Source organism: Pseudorca crassidens, chromosome 3, assembly GCF_039906515.1.
Source record: "Pseudorca crassidens isolate mPseCra1 chromosome 3, mPseCra1.hap1, whole genome shotgun sequence".
Classification (NCBI taxonomy): Eukaryota; Metazoa; Chordata; class Mammalia; order Artiodactyla; family Delphinidae; genus Pseudorca; species Pseudorca crassidens.
In genome coordinates this window covers 94,615,193-94,630,384 of record NC_090298.1, presented here as the reverse complement: position 1 = coordinate 94,630,384, position 15,192 = coordinate 94,615,193, and the positions used below count along the sequence as shown (strand labels likewise).

The window sequence follows — 15,192 nt, the reverse complement described above, 5'->3', positions numbered from 1 at the left end:
TGATTTCAGTCTGTACTAATTTAAATGGTTACAATAAAGGTATTATTGGGCTTCCCTGGTGGCACAGTGGTTGAGAGTCCGCCTGCCGATACAGGGGACACAGGTTCGTGCCCCGGTCTGGGAAGATCCCACATGCCGTGGAGCGGCTGGGCCCATGAGCCATGGCCACTGAGCCTGCGCGTCCGGAGCCTGTGCTCCGCAACAGGAGAGGCCACAGCAGTGAGAGGCCCACGTACCAGAAAAAAAAAAAAAAAAAAAGGTATTATTGTCCCCCTCCCATCTCCCTGACACTGTTCTTCTCTCCCTCTTTCTCCCTCTCTTTTACTCCCACTCCTCACCCTCCTCTCCTTCCCCCACTCTCCTCCTTCCATAAATATGTAATATTACTGACCAAGGACCTGGTCTTCCCAAGGCCCATGCAGAGGATCGGGGAGACCAGAACACAGGAAAGCATCTCCCCAGGAATGGCTGAGCTAGCTGAGGATTCTGTCCACCAGTGCCGGGACAGAAACAGATACTCTGCCTGAACACACAGTCCTGGGAACTCTCAGTGGCCTCCAAGTGGTTTTCACCAGGTTGTTTGTTTGTTGCCGATGAATGAGGTCACATGTGCTCCGACAGGAGTTGGCACATGTCCAGGAGTTTGTTTACTTAGGCTTCAAGTGAAGGCAAAGGTTTATTGTGACACTTTCCCGCAGCATCAGAGCTCTGCTTACAAGAGCAGGATGGGAACACAGCAGGAAGACAGCAGCAAGACAGCCATGTGCCACGAGGCAGATGGTAGAAGAGGTGACATTTGTTTCCAAGGGATCTCAAGGCCCTGCGAAGCCCACAAGAGCTGCTCAATTGATGTTTTCAATTTTAGGACAGTTATTTCTACGGGAAATAACCTTAGTTCCTGACCACATACTTTAGTGATAAAATCTGAACCTTGGCAACCCCGTGAACCGGAAAGGATTACCATAGGATGATCAAGAAAACTCATGTCTAAAGAATGGCAAGTTCCACGGTTGCTTCAGGGATGGATTCTCACATAGATTAATATGAGTTGATAAAGTCTGAGAGATGAAGGGAGGAACATGGGGGAAATGAGGGGTCTAGGAATTTGTCACTAGACCAGGTGTATTGGTCCCAACCATTCTGGTTTTGAAAACCATGCCTGAAAGTTTGGTGGGTGATTTCAGGCACAGTTAGATCCAGGGCTCTCAACAGTACGTGAAGGACTTTTGTCACTGCCTCTTTCCCTCAGCCCTGCTTTCGTCAGTGTTAGTTTCATGCACAGTCAGGCATTCCCTACACGTTGGTAAAGGGTTACCAAGGGGTTCCATCTACCAGTTTAGCAATACTGGGCTCAAATACCTTTTTCTCTGTATTTCTAACAATGTCAGGGCCGATTTTCACTGCTCAGTTTGCGACACGTGCCCATCTCTGAACCAGTCACTGCCCCTGTGATCTTCTAGGCCCAGACCTGGTACCCAGGCCTGGAGCCAGTCACACCAGACTGGGGAATGGGAGGGGAATTTCAAGGGAAAATTAGTGTGTTGTTATCTATCAGAGGCAGGAGGAGATAGCTGACAGGCAATTAAATACCCCCTACACTGGCATAGACTGCCTAGCTTCAAGTTTTTTTCCAGTAGTAAATGAAAGGGAGAAGGGGGACTACCAATGTACCCCCAGTATATGATCCTTCTTGGAAATGTTAGAGATCACAGGCTCCCAGACTACAACCAAGGCTTTGGGGCTTACTCTAGAGTTTTGGGGTGTCTTGTAGTTATCCCAAGTATTGGGGTTGAAAACAGATTGGGACTAGAAAATATAAATGTGTTCTTAGAGGTATTCTCCACGCCTGGATGAATTCCTGGTCTAGGATTTTCCTCAGAAAGGTAGAATATTAGAAAAATTTTCCTAAGGAGTCCTTAGGAAATCCTAAGGAGTCAGCCTGTTTTACTTTTGCCATTGTTCCATGATTGCCTCTAATTAAAGACTTTCAAAGCAGTGAGTAAAGGGAGAGCTGGACTCACACTCAGGAGTTCTGCCCCCAAATCAGGGGGCTCTTCTCTGCTCTGCTGTGGGTGGGTAGAAAAAGCAGTAAAGAACATTGGTGCCACCTTCCAGAAATGGCATGTTTGAAAATAATTCTTTGTAAGACTGAGAAATGTTGCCTTTCTTAATACACAGATTGAGTGGAGTCTACAGAGACTTGGAAAATGCTGGAGCAGAAGGTAAATGATGTGGTTGAACCAAGCAAGCAGAGAAGAATGCAGTACTGCCAGCCCTTTCACCATGTCAGAACATGAGAACTGGGTGAAGACAAGTAGCTCACCTGCCAATTTTTTTCCTTACTGGGGAGAGAATATTCTGGAACTCTTCCTGCAGGAAAGGCCATCAGGCATAGACCTATTTCCAAACAAACATTACTAGTAAGGAGGAGTGGTATAGTTTGGAAATGTGAAGAAAGAAGAGAAAGGAGTCAATTTTGGCTGCAGGAACAGCTTAGGTGATGCCCAGGGGAGAAGCACCAGCCAGAGACCTGTCAGTTAGATTCCACCTCTGAGCATGCTGGGAAGTTTTCACAGAGCTTCTGGTCATTTTTCATTCCTTTTACGGAGGACGGTTCAGGAAGTCCAGGTTAGACAAACCCTGTGCCTCCTTCTCAGTTCCAGAACATGACCCAAAGAGGAAGCAAGATCTGGAAATGTCAACAAAGGTAACCCAGTTGACCTGCCACACATACTTCCTCACTGACAACTACTGGAAAGGGCCATCCTACCCACCATGGGACTGGACCAGGAATGGCCCCTAACCAAACCAGGAACCAACAGAATTACTCTTTCTGAAATCAGAGACATAGCTAGAACTGCCAAACATGCTTGAGGAACGTAAGGAAACAGATACATGGAACATAAGCTGAGGCACCAGGGCGACCACTTGCTGCACTGGGGACCCTGAGCCTGAGTGACGAGCACTTTTCTGTTTTAGACCCACTGATTCATGTGTGTGGACCCCCATAGGCTTTGGAGCCTGTGACCCCTGTGCTAAGTCAGGGAGCTCAGCTCTGGCCATGGAGGGTTTCTCAGGGATCCCAGTTCCTGTCCCTTCTGAGGTCTAATTTATTAGTTATCCTGAATTCCCAAGACTTTTTCATACATAGAGTGAGCGCTCTCTCTTCTCTCTGCTACCCGCACACAATACACAACTTATCTGAGCAAAGTTGAGTGGGTTTCAGACCCAGCTGCCAAACGAGCTTTCAGTAAAACAACTTCTGAGCATTAACCTAGCGGAGGCAAGACGCCACGGGGAAGGGAATTGGAGTGTATGGTACTTCATTTCCATGCCTTCACCTGGCATTGGCCCCTCTAAAAAGGTCCTCCACACACCTCCTTGGCGGCCTCTGAACCCCTGTTGATGTGGATTCTTTCAGGCCTCACCCCACCCCAGCACCTGGGCATAGCTAACTATGTCATGGAGACATCAAGCTCTAAATGACTTTTTTTTTTTGCCCCTACCTTCTCGCTCAAGTTGTCAACTTGTATGTTCAGGAGATAGTTTTAGATGTTTGCTTGTTTTTTGCGGAATTTTGGTGACCTCACTCACTGGGTCTGTGTATAGATGCCAGGAGAGAAAAGGGTGCTCACCGTCGGCGCTCAGAGACCTGTGTGTTTTGGGGCTGTTGCCCAAGGAAGTGGGTGTGCAGCATGCTTTAAAGCCATCGTGCAGTACTGTGCTCTCTTCTGTGAGTCAGTCATGTGCTGTCTAAAATAGGTGTTGAGTGTGGGCAGGGCAGTTCAAAGACAACAGGACTCATCGAGTTTATTCCCAGGGAGAGTGCGACCCCTCATACAAAGGCTTGGTGAGGCTCCTTTTGGCTGTTGTAAGGGTCGGATTGAGCCTGCAAACCCACTGAGTTGACTGGTTCAGCTCGGCCCTGGTGATCCCCACATACAGCTGTGCGCTGTGTCTTTAGGGAGGTGGGAGCAAGTGGATTTTACCAAATGTCTGGACGTGAGGCAGGCGCACACTTGTGGCTGGGCTTTCCTAATAAACTCTACAGTGTGTGGTTCCCTAGGAATGCACAAGCTCACTAATGGAGCCGAAGGCTGAGGCACACTAGGGATTTTCACACTTTTAGAACATGTGTTTGGAGATGGGGAACCCTCCCTTGCTCCACACACTTGTATGAACATGTTGTCATGTTGGTCATGTGAACGTTTAACCAATAGCTCAGGCTGATACAGGACAATCGGCTTAGTTCTAAGGCCACCCATGGCCCTTCCTGCTCAGCTGGCTATTCCATGTTAGATCATTGAAAGGGTCATCACATGACTATGAGCAATCCCATGTGAGACCTGAGGAAAGGAGCCTTCTGATTTGAAAAGGCCACGTGGTGATGAGCAAACTCCAGGCAATCTGCAGCTGTAATGCATCAGGGCACAGAATGGACACCTTTTCTGCAGTGCAAGGAGGAGGGGAAGTAGTTGTTTAGAAACATTGCAAATACTGGTGCAAGAAAAGCTAGGAATTTCCAAGGATTACGTGTGGCAGGTGCCTGTTGTGTCAGAGAAAACCTTTAGAGATCACTCTGTAGAGGGCGAGGAGGAAGGTTTGCTGGACTAACAAAAATACTCGCTTTCCACCCAGCCTTGCCCTAGGCAGATACGTGGCAGAAGGTTATCCTTCAACTTCCCTTTCTGTACCATTTTCTTGACCTTGCTCTTAGCTTTCACATCCCATATCACCACCATCCATGCTGTAGGCAACCATCACTCTCTCAGCCCGCTTATATCCCTCATTTTTATCCTAGAATAAGTATTAGTCACTGTGTTAAGTCTTCCGAGATGATTCTAAGCCCTACTGTTAACTGTGAAATATTAGAAGAATGTGTCCCCCTTTTAGTGACCATCATCAGAAGTGGAAGGCCCTGTGGACAATAGGAGAGCTTTTGTACTTTCTTGACACTGCCAATCATGATTTAAGGCAAACTCTGCTTAAGACAAAGACAATAGCATATCCAACAAGAGACCAGAAGCAGAAAGTCATCCAAACAGAAGGACAGTGTCCCTGAAAGGGACTCACATTTTTATGTGTTGCCGCTTTTTTTGTTGTTATTTTTGTTTGTGTTAATTTGTTTTTTAAATTATATTTTGTTTTAGTTTGTTTTTTGAGAACTTGACATTTTCCCTCCCCTGGTGCCCACAACTGTGGGAGCAGCATTGCCTGGCCCATGGCATCTCTTTGGGACTCAGGAGTCACTACAGCTTCTAGGAAAGATTTCAGGTCCTGAGGTCCCTCCCTACTGCATTTGGGAAGACATTTTAAGCAACAAGAGAGCTACTAACAAACTACAATATTGTTGAAAACTTTGCTGTCAGATGGTAGTTATATACAGCCTGAGTCTCACCTTGTCGTCACGTGTAAAGGCTACCTCTGAGCCCAGGCTCCCAGTACATACAGATATGTCATCTGATTGCCTTATTGCTTAAATTTGTTAACTTTTGAGAGGAATATCATGGAGACTAAGTAAAGGAAGGTTCTAGGATTGTTAAACTTGCTAAAGCTTTTCACCAGTTCTCAGATGATTTCTGAAATGATCACATTTGGAGACATATTGCATGCAACGTTTCCACCTATTAGAGCCCCATGAAATGGCCATTCCAAATGGTAATAATGCCAGGAAGTGAGTCCTATTCCTGCTAGATGAAAACCCCATTAAGACTTCATTTGCTTCAAAGTAATTTACTTGGACCTCTTTCCTTACCTGACTTAATGGTTCTTATCAATGTCCCAGTGCTCAAGGGATATAGTAGGCATTGTTTTTCTTTTTTTATAAGGAGAAAAAAAATATTGAGAAGGCAGAACTACAGCTTGTTCCCTCTGAGTGGGGGTCTTTCTTTTTTTTCCTATCACAGTTCTGTCAATTCTCTTGCCAATATTTTCTAATTTCTTTCTTAGTTCTAAAGATTTTCTTCTAATTTATTCCACCCTCCAATTCCATGTCCCGCCTAGTAACGATTTCCCATTCTCCCCCCAGTGTCTTTCCAGTCAACATCTAACTTTGCTTCCTCCTCGTTTCTTTCACCTCATGACTTCTTCTCTTACCCATAATCATAATTGGGTGGGTTTTTGCCATCCATGCAACAGTGGCTCAGTGGGATATCTGATAAATTCCCAAAGCCTTACAGTTTGACAGTAGCCAAATTCTGTATCCACGTGGCCTGACATCCTCTTTACTAAACACACATTCTCATTGCCTATAAGTAATCCTACCCCCTTTGGAGTCCTCCACCACCACCACCAATTTTGAATATTTTTTTTCCAATCTCCTGACATTATGAAGATTTTCTCAGCTTGCTGAAAGGAGAGCAGTGCTACTGTGTCATAATATTCAAAGTTCTCTTACACACATCCCCCATCTTTTCTTCTTCCTAATACCTACTCCCCACCTGCACTCTATTCAAACGCATTTCATTCTGCATACCTGGTGTTTTCCTATTCCTTGCTGGAGAAAGCATCACTGTAAAGCTGTCTAGATGGTCAACCACCAAAAATGTGCAAGGATCTCACAAGACCATGATCATAGGCCTAATTGGAGAATAAGGACATCCCACAATTGCATATAAACATGTTCCCATTTCAGTTTATGTAAGTTTATGTCAATTATTAATAAAAAATTTAGCTGTTTTTTAGAGAAATGCATTGTTTTGGGTTACTTCATCTTCAGAATCCATTTAATTGGCTTTTTCCCAGATTTTTAGTTAGAACTAAACAAAAGCTATTGTAGACTAGAAAACATCAAACAAATATATCATGATTTCATTGCAAGTTGGTTTCACAACCTGCATACTTGAAAAATGAGCATCATCAGCTGAGTTTAAATACAATAGAGATATCAGAACTCGACCCACTGGCCACACAGGAAAAGATATTTACGTAAGCAAGCTTTCAAAAATCAGTAACTAGAGTGACATTTGATGTGGCACTTGATAAACAACAGCTAAAATGAAAAGTGTTAGTTATCCATGGTGATGACTAATGATAAAATATCCATTGCTTCAATATTTCCATGTGTGGGAGAAAAAAGTATGACAAGGAGGGCAGAGCCTTTTGTGATGAATGTTCCAGCCGGCGAGACTGCCAGGTGGTTCTGAGTCTCTGTTGAAAACTGTTTAGAAGGCTTGCCCTCTCAGAGGAAGTCAGCTCTGCTGCTTTAAGGTAGTGGTTTACAAAAGCCAGGGAGCTTTGAAAATACAGCAAACATAGCAATAACCATGGCCTCCACCCATGATAACCAAATAAAAATATCCAGGGTGTCAATGTTCTGTCTTAAAGCTCCCAGCTGATTCTAATGTGCAGCCAGAGTTGAAAGCCATAGCTCTAGGCCTGACGACTTATGAATTTTGAGGGTGGACAAGGAAATGTGGTTCCATTTCAGGGTGGTGGACTAAGTATATCGTCCAGCATCTTCATCCCTGCAGCAAGGCCCTTAACTGATGATCCTAAGTCAGAAGTGAAACTTTCAGTGAACCAGAAACCAGGATAAATCCTAAAGTATGGGATGTACACTGGATTGATGCAAAAACGCAGAGCCCAATCTAAAATGTGTACAGAAGACTAGTGCCAAAAAGGTGAAGGAGCACCAAGACTCCATCCGCAAGGTGGCAGACACCCGAAGCAGGAGGGTAACAAGGACAATCAACACTTCGGTCCTTGGGGCACTGCTGCAGGAGGGGCCATCAGTTCATCCTCTACTGATGCCTTTCCATCTGCTCTTGAGCCAAACGGCAGTGACAAAGTGTCAGCCTCCAGGTAGGAGTCATGGCCAGGGAGCCCAGATTAGATGGATATGGCTCTGTGTCATGAGGAGGGGAATTGGGCACCAGACCTGAACACCCCAGAGAAATCTTACCCAGTGGCTTTTCCTTCTTCACTGTCCCTGAGAAAAGGCCAGAGGACAATTTAGAACAGCAATCTCCCCAAGAAGTTGACTACTCATTGACAGACAATGCAATTTAATGGAGAATCTCAACCATATAGATTACAGAGACAAGATCACCACACATATGAAGAAGACCAGCGCTACAAAAGATTACAAATTCAACAAGATGGATGAACTAACAACGCCCAAGCAAGATAAATGATAGAGCAAGCAAAGCAGGAATTAAGAATAAGGATAAGTTGATTTTTCTGATAGATGTGTGAGGATAGAGCAGTCGCAAATAAATCAACTGGAGGTCATGGAGATTAAAATTTGGTCCTTATAATAAAAAACTGAATAAGCAGATGAAACTGATATTTTTCCTGAAATTTAATTTTATTAAAGACTGATGATGTCTTATAACCTAGTGACTAGTGATAGTTCGTAAGTTTAGTAGTTTACTTTTTGGAAAGCATATAACAATATTCAAATAAGACATTATAGAAAGTATTTTAAAGAATGAAATGTTTGCTGTAATTCTTTTTAAAAGGCTTGGTCCATATTGAAAAATTGACAATGAATGAAAAATAAAATCAAAAGAAAGAAAAATAAGTTTTCCCCTCAAATACGTAAGAAACACTTGCTGGTATTTGTATTTGAAGTGCCTGGAGTAAGATGGGCTGAATTTTTCAAAGGCAGTTAGTGGTAGCTTGTACAAGGACTTGTTTCATTTGATTTAGCACCAACTAAAATAAAAATAAATATACCATTTAAGATATAGTCTGGTTTCTCCTCCATTTCTCATACTGCCCCACTACTCCAGGGCACAGTACATAAGCACTCATTCTCAGATTACACACACTGGCAAGATTTTTTCCCCTTAAGATAGGATGTCAGCGAACGCCAGCAGGTATCAACTTCTTTGATCAGGAATAAAGAACTCTACCTTCAGCAAATTCAGTTACTTTCCCGGTCCTGTCATATAAAGCCTTTCTATTGGCACATCTGTTTTCTAATTATGATGGTTATTTCTGTCAAGGAAATTTCGCACCAGGCATGCTTGATCTATTTCTATTTCCTAATGATACAGTATTTTATTTTATGCAGTATCATAAGTTTCTTCTATTCATTCTTCTTTTTAAAATACTTTGTTACTCACCAAGGCATAGAGATCAAAAAGAGAACTGTCAAGTAGATCCTAAAACACTTTTTTTTTGGCTGCATGGGATGTGGGATGTGGGATCTTAGTTCCCCAACCAGGGATTGAACCAATGCCCCCAGCAGGGGAAGCGCACAGTGTTAACCATTGTGCCGCCAGGGAAGTCCCCTAAAACACGTTTCTTAACTTGAGTAACATCTGAAAACATAAGATGTCAATTACATTTTCCATTAAAGAAAATGCATTCAATTTTGGTGCTTGTACAAGAACTTACAATGTCAGTTTCTAACATATTATATCCCTCAGTGAGCACTTTTTCCTTTTTTTCAAAGGAAAAAAAATCATATCGAAGTAATATTTTCCTAAATTTTTTTTATAGCAAATTGAAAATTCTGAGTAAACTGAAGGTATGTTTAACAACAAAAGTAATATAGCTCATACGGCCTCCTTATAGGTTTCTTAAAGACATCAGTAAACTCGCATTCTGCAGTGGATTGGTAAATCCAGTTATTTTTATCTGGAATTTTATAGAGGTAGCATCTCACAAAACCACATCCCCTGTGCTAGAAATGTCTTTTTTGGTATCTGGCTACACAAAAGCTTCTGATGAAATACTTTCTGCAAATTAGTATAATGTTAATTTTTTACTTTTCCAGAAAAATATGAAACCTTACCAATCACTTATTCTTACTGAACACAAGTTAGATTACTACCAGTTGCTCTTGTACTTTTGGTCTATAAGAATTTTTTAAAGTTTAGACATTTTTAATGTTTCTGAATTGCACACTCATAGAAGACAGCTGGATAAAACACACTAGACAATTTCAAAAAAAAATCTTTTTTTAAATTAATTATTTTTGGCTGTGTTGGGTCTTCATTGCTGCGTGCAGGCTTTCTCTAGTTGCAAAGGCGGGGGCTACTCTTTGTTGAGGTGTGTAGGCTTCTTCTTGTAGTGCCTTCTCTTGTTGCAGAGCACAGGCTCTAGGCCCGTGGGCTTCAGTCATTGTGGCACTTGGGCTCAGTAGTTGTGGCGCATGGGCTTAGTTACTCCATGGCATGTGGGATCTTCCCAGACCAGGGCTCGAACCCGTGTCCCCTGTATTGGCAGGCGGATTCTTAACCACTGCGCCACCAGGGAAGTCCCCAAAAGACAAATCTTACTATCAGACTCATTTGTCATATCCTTAGTATCCCGAATAAAATCCACAGAAGTGAAAATAATATTTTCAAAGAATTCATTCATGGTGGGGTCTTAGAACAAGGAACTAACTCCATGTGAAGAAAGGAAGAGTTCTGCTCATCTTGCTAATCACAAGGATTTTTCCTCGTGGGGTAATTGAGTTTTTTGGGGTCTCTGTGGGACTTTTGTTTGCAGGAAACCATGCATACAGGCCCAGATCTGATTGGTTTCTGTTCCAGAAAATGTTTCCAACACTCCCTTTTTCTCGTAATATTCCAGGACCAGTTTTGTTTGGTCTTAGTAAACCTTCATTCTCTTGATAAGTGATTCTGGTTTATCATCCACACGCTGAATGAGAGGCTCTCCAGTCACATCATCCACGTCGACTGCTTTGGGAGGGTTAAATTCGAGGTTGTAGCCGCGGCCACTGGCTGGATGAATCCAGCGAGCCGTGAGGCGTTGCCGGATGATCTCAAAGGGCACGTTCAGGTTCATCACCAGGTGTACCTGATAAACTCTATCCAGGGCTTCAGCCTGTGTGAGTGTCTTGGGGAAACCACACAACAGCCAGTTATACTGGGTGAAATTTTTCAGCTCCTGGAGGATCAGCCGAGTCATGAGGTCGTCTGGGATGAGCTTCCCCTGGGACATTCCCCTTGGCCAGCACACCAATTTCTGTGTCCCTCAGCATGTTGTCTCGGAGCACGTCCCCACTGGAGAACTTCTTCAGCTGGAAGTGTTTGATGATGCGCAGCGCCAGGGTGCTCTTGCTGGAGCCCGGGGTGCCCATGATCATGGAGCGCGCTGCAACTGCCTTGACGCTCCCATGGCTGCTGAGTGAGGCCAGGGCCAAGCCATCAACTGGGCTTCTGGTTGGAAGCCAGCTGCGCCTGCGCGCTCGCTCCCAGTCTCGGCGGCCTGACGTCGGGGGTGGAGCCACGAAGAAGCGCAGAGGGCGAGAGGGCGTAACCCACGTGGAAACGGACGGACGCTACGGAAGAAGAGCGTATGCGTGAGTTGTAAGACTGAGTCAAGGAATTCTCCCACAATGCAGTGTGAAGGGCGGAAGAGATGGGAGGTATGAAAGGAAAATGAAGAAACAACGTGTAGATTCAAAAGTTCCACCTTTCACAGGAGGAAAAGGAGAGGAGGGAGGGATACAGTACTTAAAGAGATTATTAAAGACAAGAATTTCTGGAATTAAAGAATGATACAAGTCACGGAACTAGACAGCGGAACAGTTCAGAACATCTAGAAGCAAATGTTGGCAAAGGTGTAAGTAGGTCTCTCACACTCCTGCTGGTGGGGTGCCCCCACAGCTGGTTTGGAAGGCAACTTGGCAGTGGCCATTTTTTAAAAAAATTCCTTCTCAGTATCTTCCTTGGAAAAGCACTCTCAAGTGACAAGAAGGGTATAGGATGTTCATTTCAGCCTTATTTATAACAGCAAAAAACTATTAACAATTTATCTGTTCATTAATTCGAGAATAGCTAAGTGAACCTTAAGCCATACTATGGAATATTAATGCAGCAGCTAAAAAGACAGGTCTCTGTTAACATGAAAAGATTTCTAAGACATTGTAAATGCAAAAAGTTGCAGAATGATACAATTTAGGTTAAAGAAAGATGTAATTTATGTTTAAATATAACTATTAAGTGAACTGGAAAGCTGGGTTTCAAGCAGTGGAAGGACATGACTTGATTTTTGTTTTTAGATGATTGTTCCATCTTCAAGAAGGAGAGCAGTTAGAAGGCTATGTCAATAGACCAACAAAGAGGTGAGAAAGTACTATTTTAATTTTAATTTCTTCAATATAAGTGAGATTGAGCATCTTTTCATTTGTTTATGGACCATTTGCAGTTTATTTCCATGTAGAATTTTTAAAGTGACAATTACCTTCTAATCACTTCCCTGGAAAAATACTTAGGGTTTGGTTTACTCAATAAGATGTGAAACAGATCCTCAGCTTTGTCTCAGATGGTCCAAGTGCACTGGCTTAATACAGTATCAGACTGTGCATCATATGGCGCTACTCTAATTAGAGGCTGCTGAGCCACCAACTTTGCATCCGCTTCCTTCTCTAACCATTTTTTAAAAATAAATAAATATTTATTTATTTATTTATTTTTGGCTGCGTTGGGTCTTCGTTGCTGCATGCGGGCTTTTCTCTAGTTGCGGCGAGCGGGGGCTACTCTTCATTGCGGTGTGCAGGTTTCTCATTGCAGTGGCTTCTCGTTGCGGAGCACGGGCTCTAGGCACGCAGGCTTCAGAAATTGTGGCCCGTGGGCTCAGTAGTTGTGGCTTGCGGGCTCTAGAGTGCAGGCTTAGTAGTTGTGCCACATGGGCTTAGCTGCTCCGCGGCATGTGGGGTCTTCCCGGACCAGGGCTCCAACCCGTGTCCCCTGCGTTGGCAGGCAGATTCTTAACCACAGCTCCACCAGGGAAGTCCCTCTAACCATTCTTGAGCCACTTCATTTCCGAAAAAATCCATAAAAATGATGTGATGGCTTGTTCTCATTCTATGAGCAAGAGAGGAAGCTATTTCCAGAAAAAAGATTTTGGGATTGGAAACCTAATTTCTGTATTTTTATTTTATGGTAGCAAAGTAGAACTGCTGCTCTAATTTCTCAGACTTAAAGAAAAAATAGTTTTTGCTATTTTAGATATTTAAGTTAGTCATATAATCTCTTTTATTGTTGCTATATTCAAAAGAGTTACACTGAATACATAAGGTGTTTCAAAAGGTATATGGATATTTAATAGAAATTTAGCTCATATCTTCCAGCAAAGGAAAAAAAAATCATGTTATAACTTGAAACAGTATTTTGCATAATACTAACTGCTTTGCATAATAAAACAGCACACTATGACTGTCTTTTAGGATAACTAATTATATATATAAAAAGTGATCCTGCCAAGGCCTTTCTATCCTACTAGATAGATTTAGCCTTCTAGTATGTTCAGCCTTTAACTGAGATATCTAATTTGGTACCAGACTCTGATCACAGAATATTTCAGAGGAGTATCTGTGAAGTGTGGTAGGGTTCACTTGGCTATAGGTGTGAGTGGGAGAGGATGTGTCCCAGAGCAGCTTAGAGCAGACACAGTCGGTGTTGGCCTGCTGGTAAGTGACAAAGGGTTTTAAAACTTACTCTTAATAGCATCTGGTAAGAGGTTCTTTGACCAAATACATATAAACTAGTAGTAGCCAAGTAATATCAGACAATACATTTGATCTCATTTAGCAAAACGCATCCAGTGCCAACCAGATGTGACTGTGGAAGTTTATGGAAACTTTCTGGGTATTTTTCACAGTAATGGAATCCAAATGGCATAGCAGTAAAAGAAAAACAGCAGGGGCTCATCAGATTATGCCAGTTTTTATAGTACTAATCATTCATTCGTTGACTCAGCAAACTTTAATCAGGCGTTTATCTGTGTGACCAGTTGTTCTAAGGACAGAGGATGCAGCCTATGAGATAGAAAGAAGGTTGAGTGTCTGTCCCTGTGCCATGACCTTCTCACGGGTATTATGGACCAGTGTTTCCCAAGGTGTGACAGTTGCTTCTCTGGAGAATGTGAGATAAGTTTAGGTCTCTGTGAAAGAATATTCCCCTCCCCCACCTCCAGGTTTGATAATTGTGTTTTATTTTATTTTTAAAACTATTTTATTACGAAAATTTCACAGATACCTAAAATTAGAGAGGTAGTGGTATAGCCCCATGTACTCTAGTTTCAACAGTGATCAACCTTTTGCTAATCTTGTTCTATCTCATATTTTTTCTTGAGTATGTTAAATAATAACACTTTTAAATTATAACAAAGAGTATGTATGTTTTAATGTGCATAAGAAAAATATAGCTAGCACATCCAACCTAATACTTCACAGTGTTCTTGCTTAGGACAAAACTAAGCTATAAATTTGTTTTAAAACTGTTACACAGATAGGGCAAAGTTCAATGAGGGCAAACTTGACTGACTAATAGACACTCCCCTTCATCGATTCCTTCCCTCTCTGAGGCTGGGATGGTTAGAAGTGATTCCTTCTTCTATAGGAAATGCTTAGCACCATGTGTGACACTTAATAAGCACTTACAAAAGAGAAGCTAATATTGTGTTTGGGAGCCATCTTTGATTCCACAGAACTGATACTGGCCAACATTTATTAAGCACTTACTGTGTACAGGCACTGCGGTGGGAGATTTACATATGTTATCTCATTTCCTCTTCATAGCCACACTCTGAGTAGATGTTAGGATCTCCATTTTCGGAATTAAAAATCAAGGCTCAGAAAAATGAAGTAACTTAAGGTCACAAAGCTATTAAGTGGCAGGGCTCGGACTTGAGTTGAAAGCCTGTTTTCCTGCAAGGTCCATCATGGTTTTCCACCCAGTTCCCAGGACAGCCAGGGCCTACATCCCTACCTCTGGGAAACAGTTGGGGAAAGAACTAGATATGTGGAGTTTGGAGGCTTGATGTAAACCTGATTCTTCCATTTGCTAAAGTTGTGACCTTAAACATTTCATTTCACTTTTTCTGGCCCTCTGTTTCTTGTGCATACAGTGAGGACAATAATACTAATTACCGAATGTTCGAGCACAGAGTACAATCATTTATATGGAAATTTGACACCGTGGGCACTAAATAAATGTTTGTACTGTATTCACACGCCAGTAACAGGGAATGTGATCTTGAACAATCCCCTTCCCTCTCTGGGTCTTGGTATCCTCAGCTGTAAAGATGATGGCGTAGGCCCTTAAAGTCCTGCTAGGGATAGTTGTTCCACGATTGTATTCCAACTGGACCACAAGAAATATTAGTGAGTGAAGTTAATGGAAATAACTAGGTAAACGTCCATTCAGTGTGATTTTGTTTATAATTATGTATACTTGTCTTAATCTGATTCCTTAGAAAGCAGAGCCAGACAATGACATGTTGCTG

General features: G+C 42.6%; 1 protein-coding gene across 1 annotated transcript in view; it reads left to right on the top strand.

Moving 5' to 3' along the window:
- FEM1C (fem-1 homolog C) overlaps positions 1-15,192 on the top strand; it is a 202,882-nt gene that overhangs the window by 128,002 nt on the left and 59,688 nt on the right. The window contains exon 5 of the mRNA XM_067731469.1: positions 11,966-12,028. The gene's annotated coding sequence lies outside the window, so the exon portion shown is untranslated. The remainder of the gene's footprint in view (positions 1-11,965; positions 12,029-15,192) is intronic.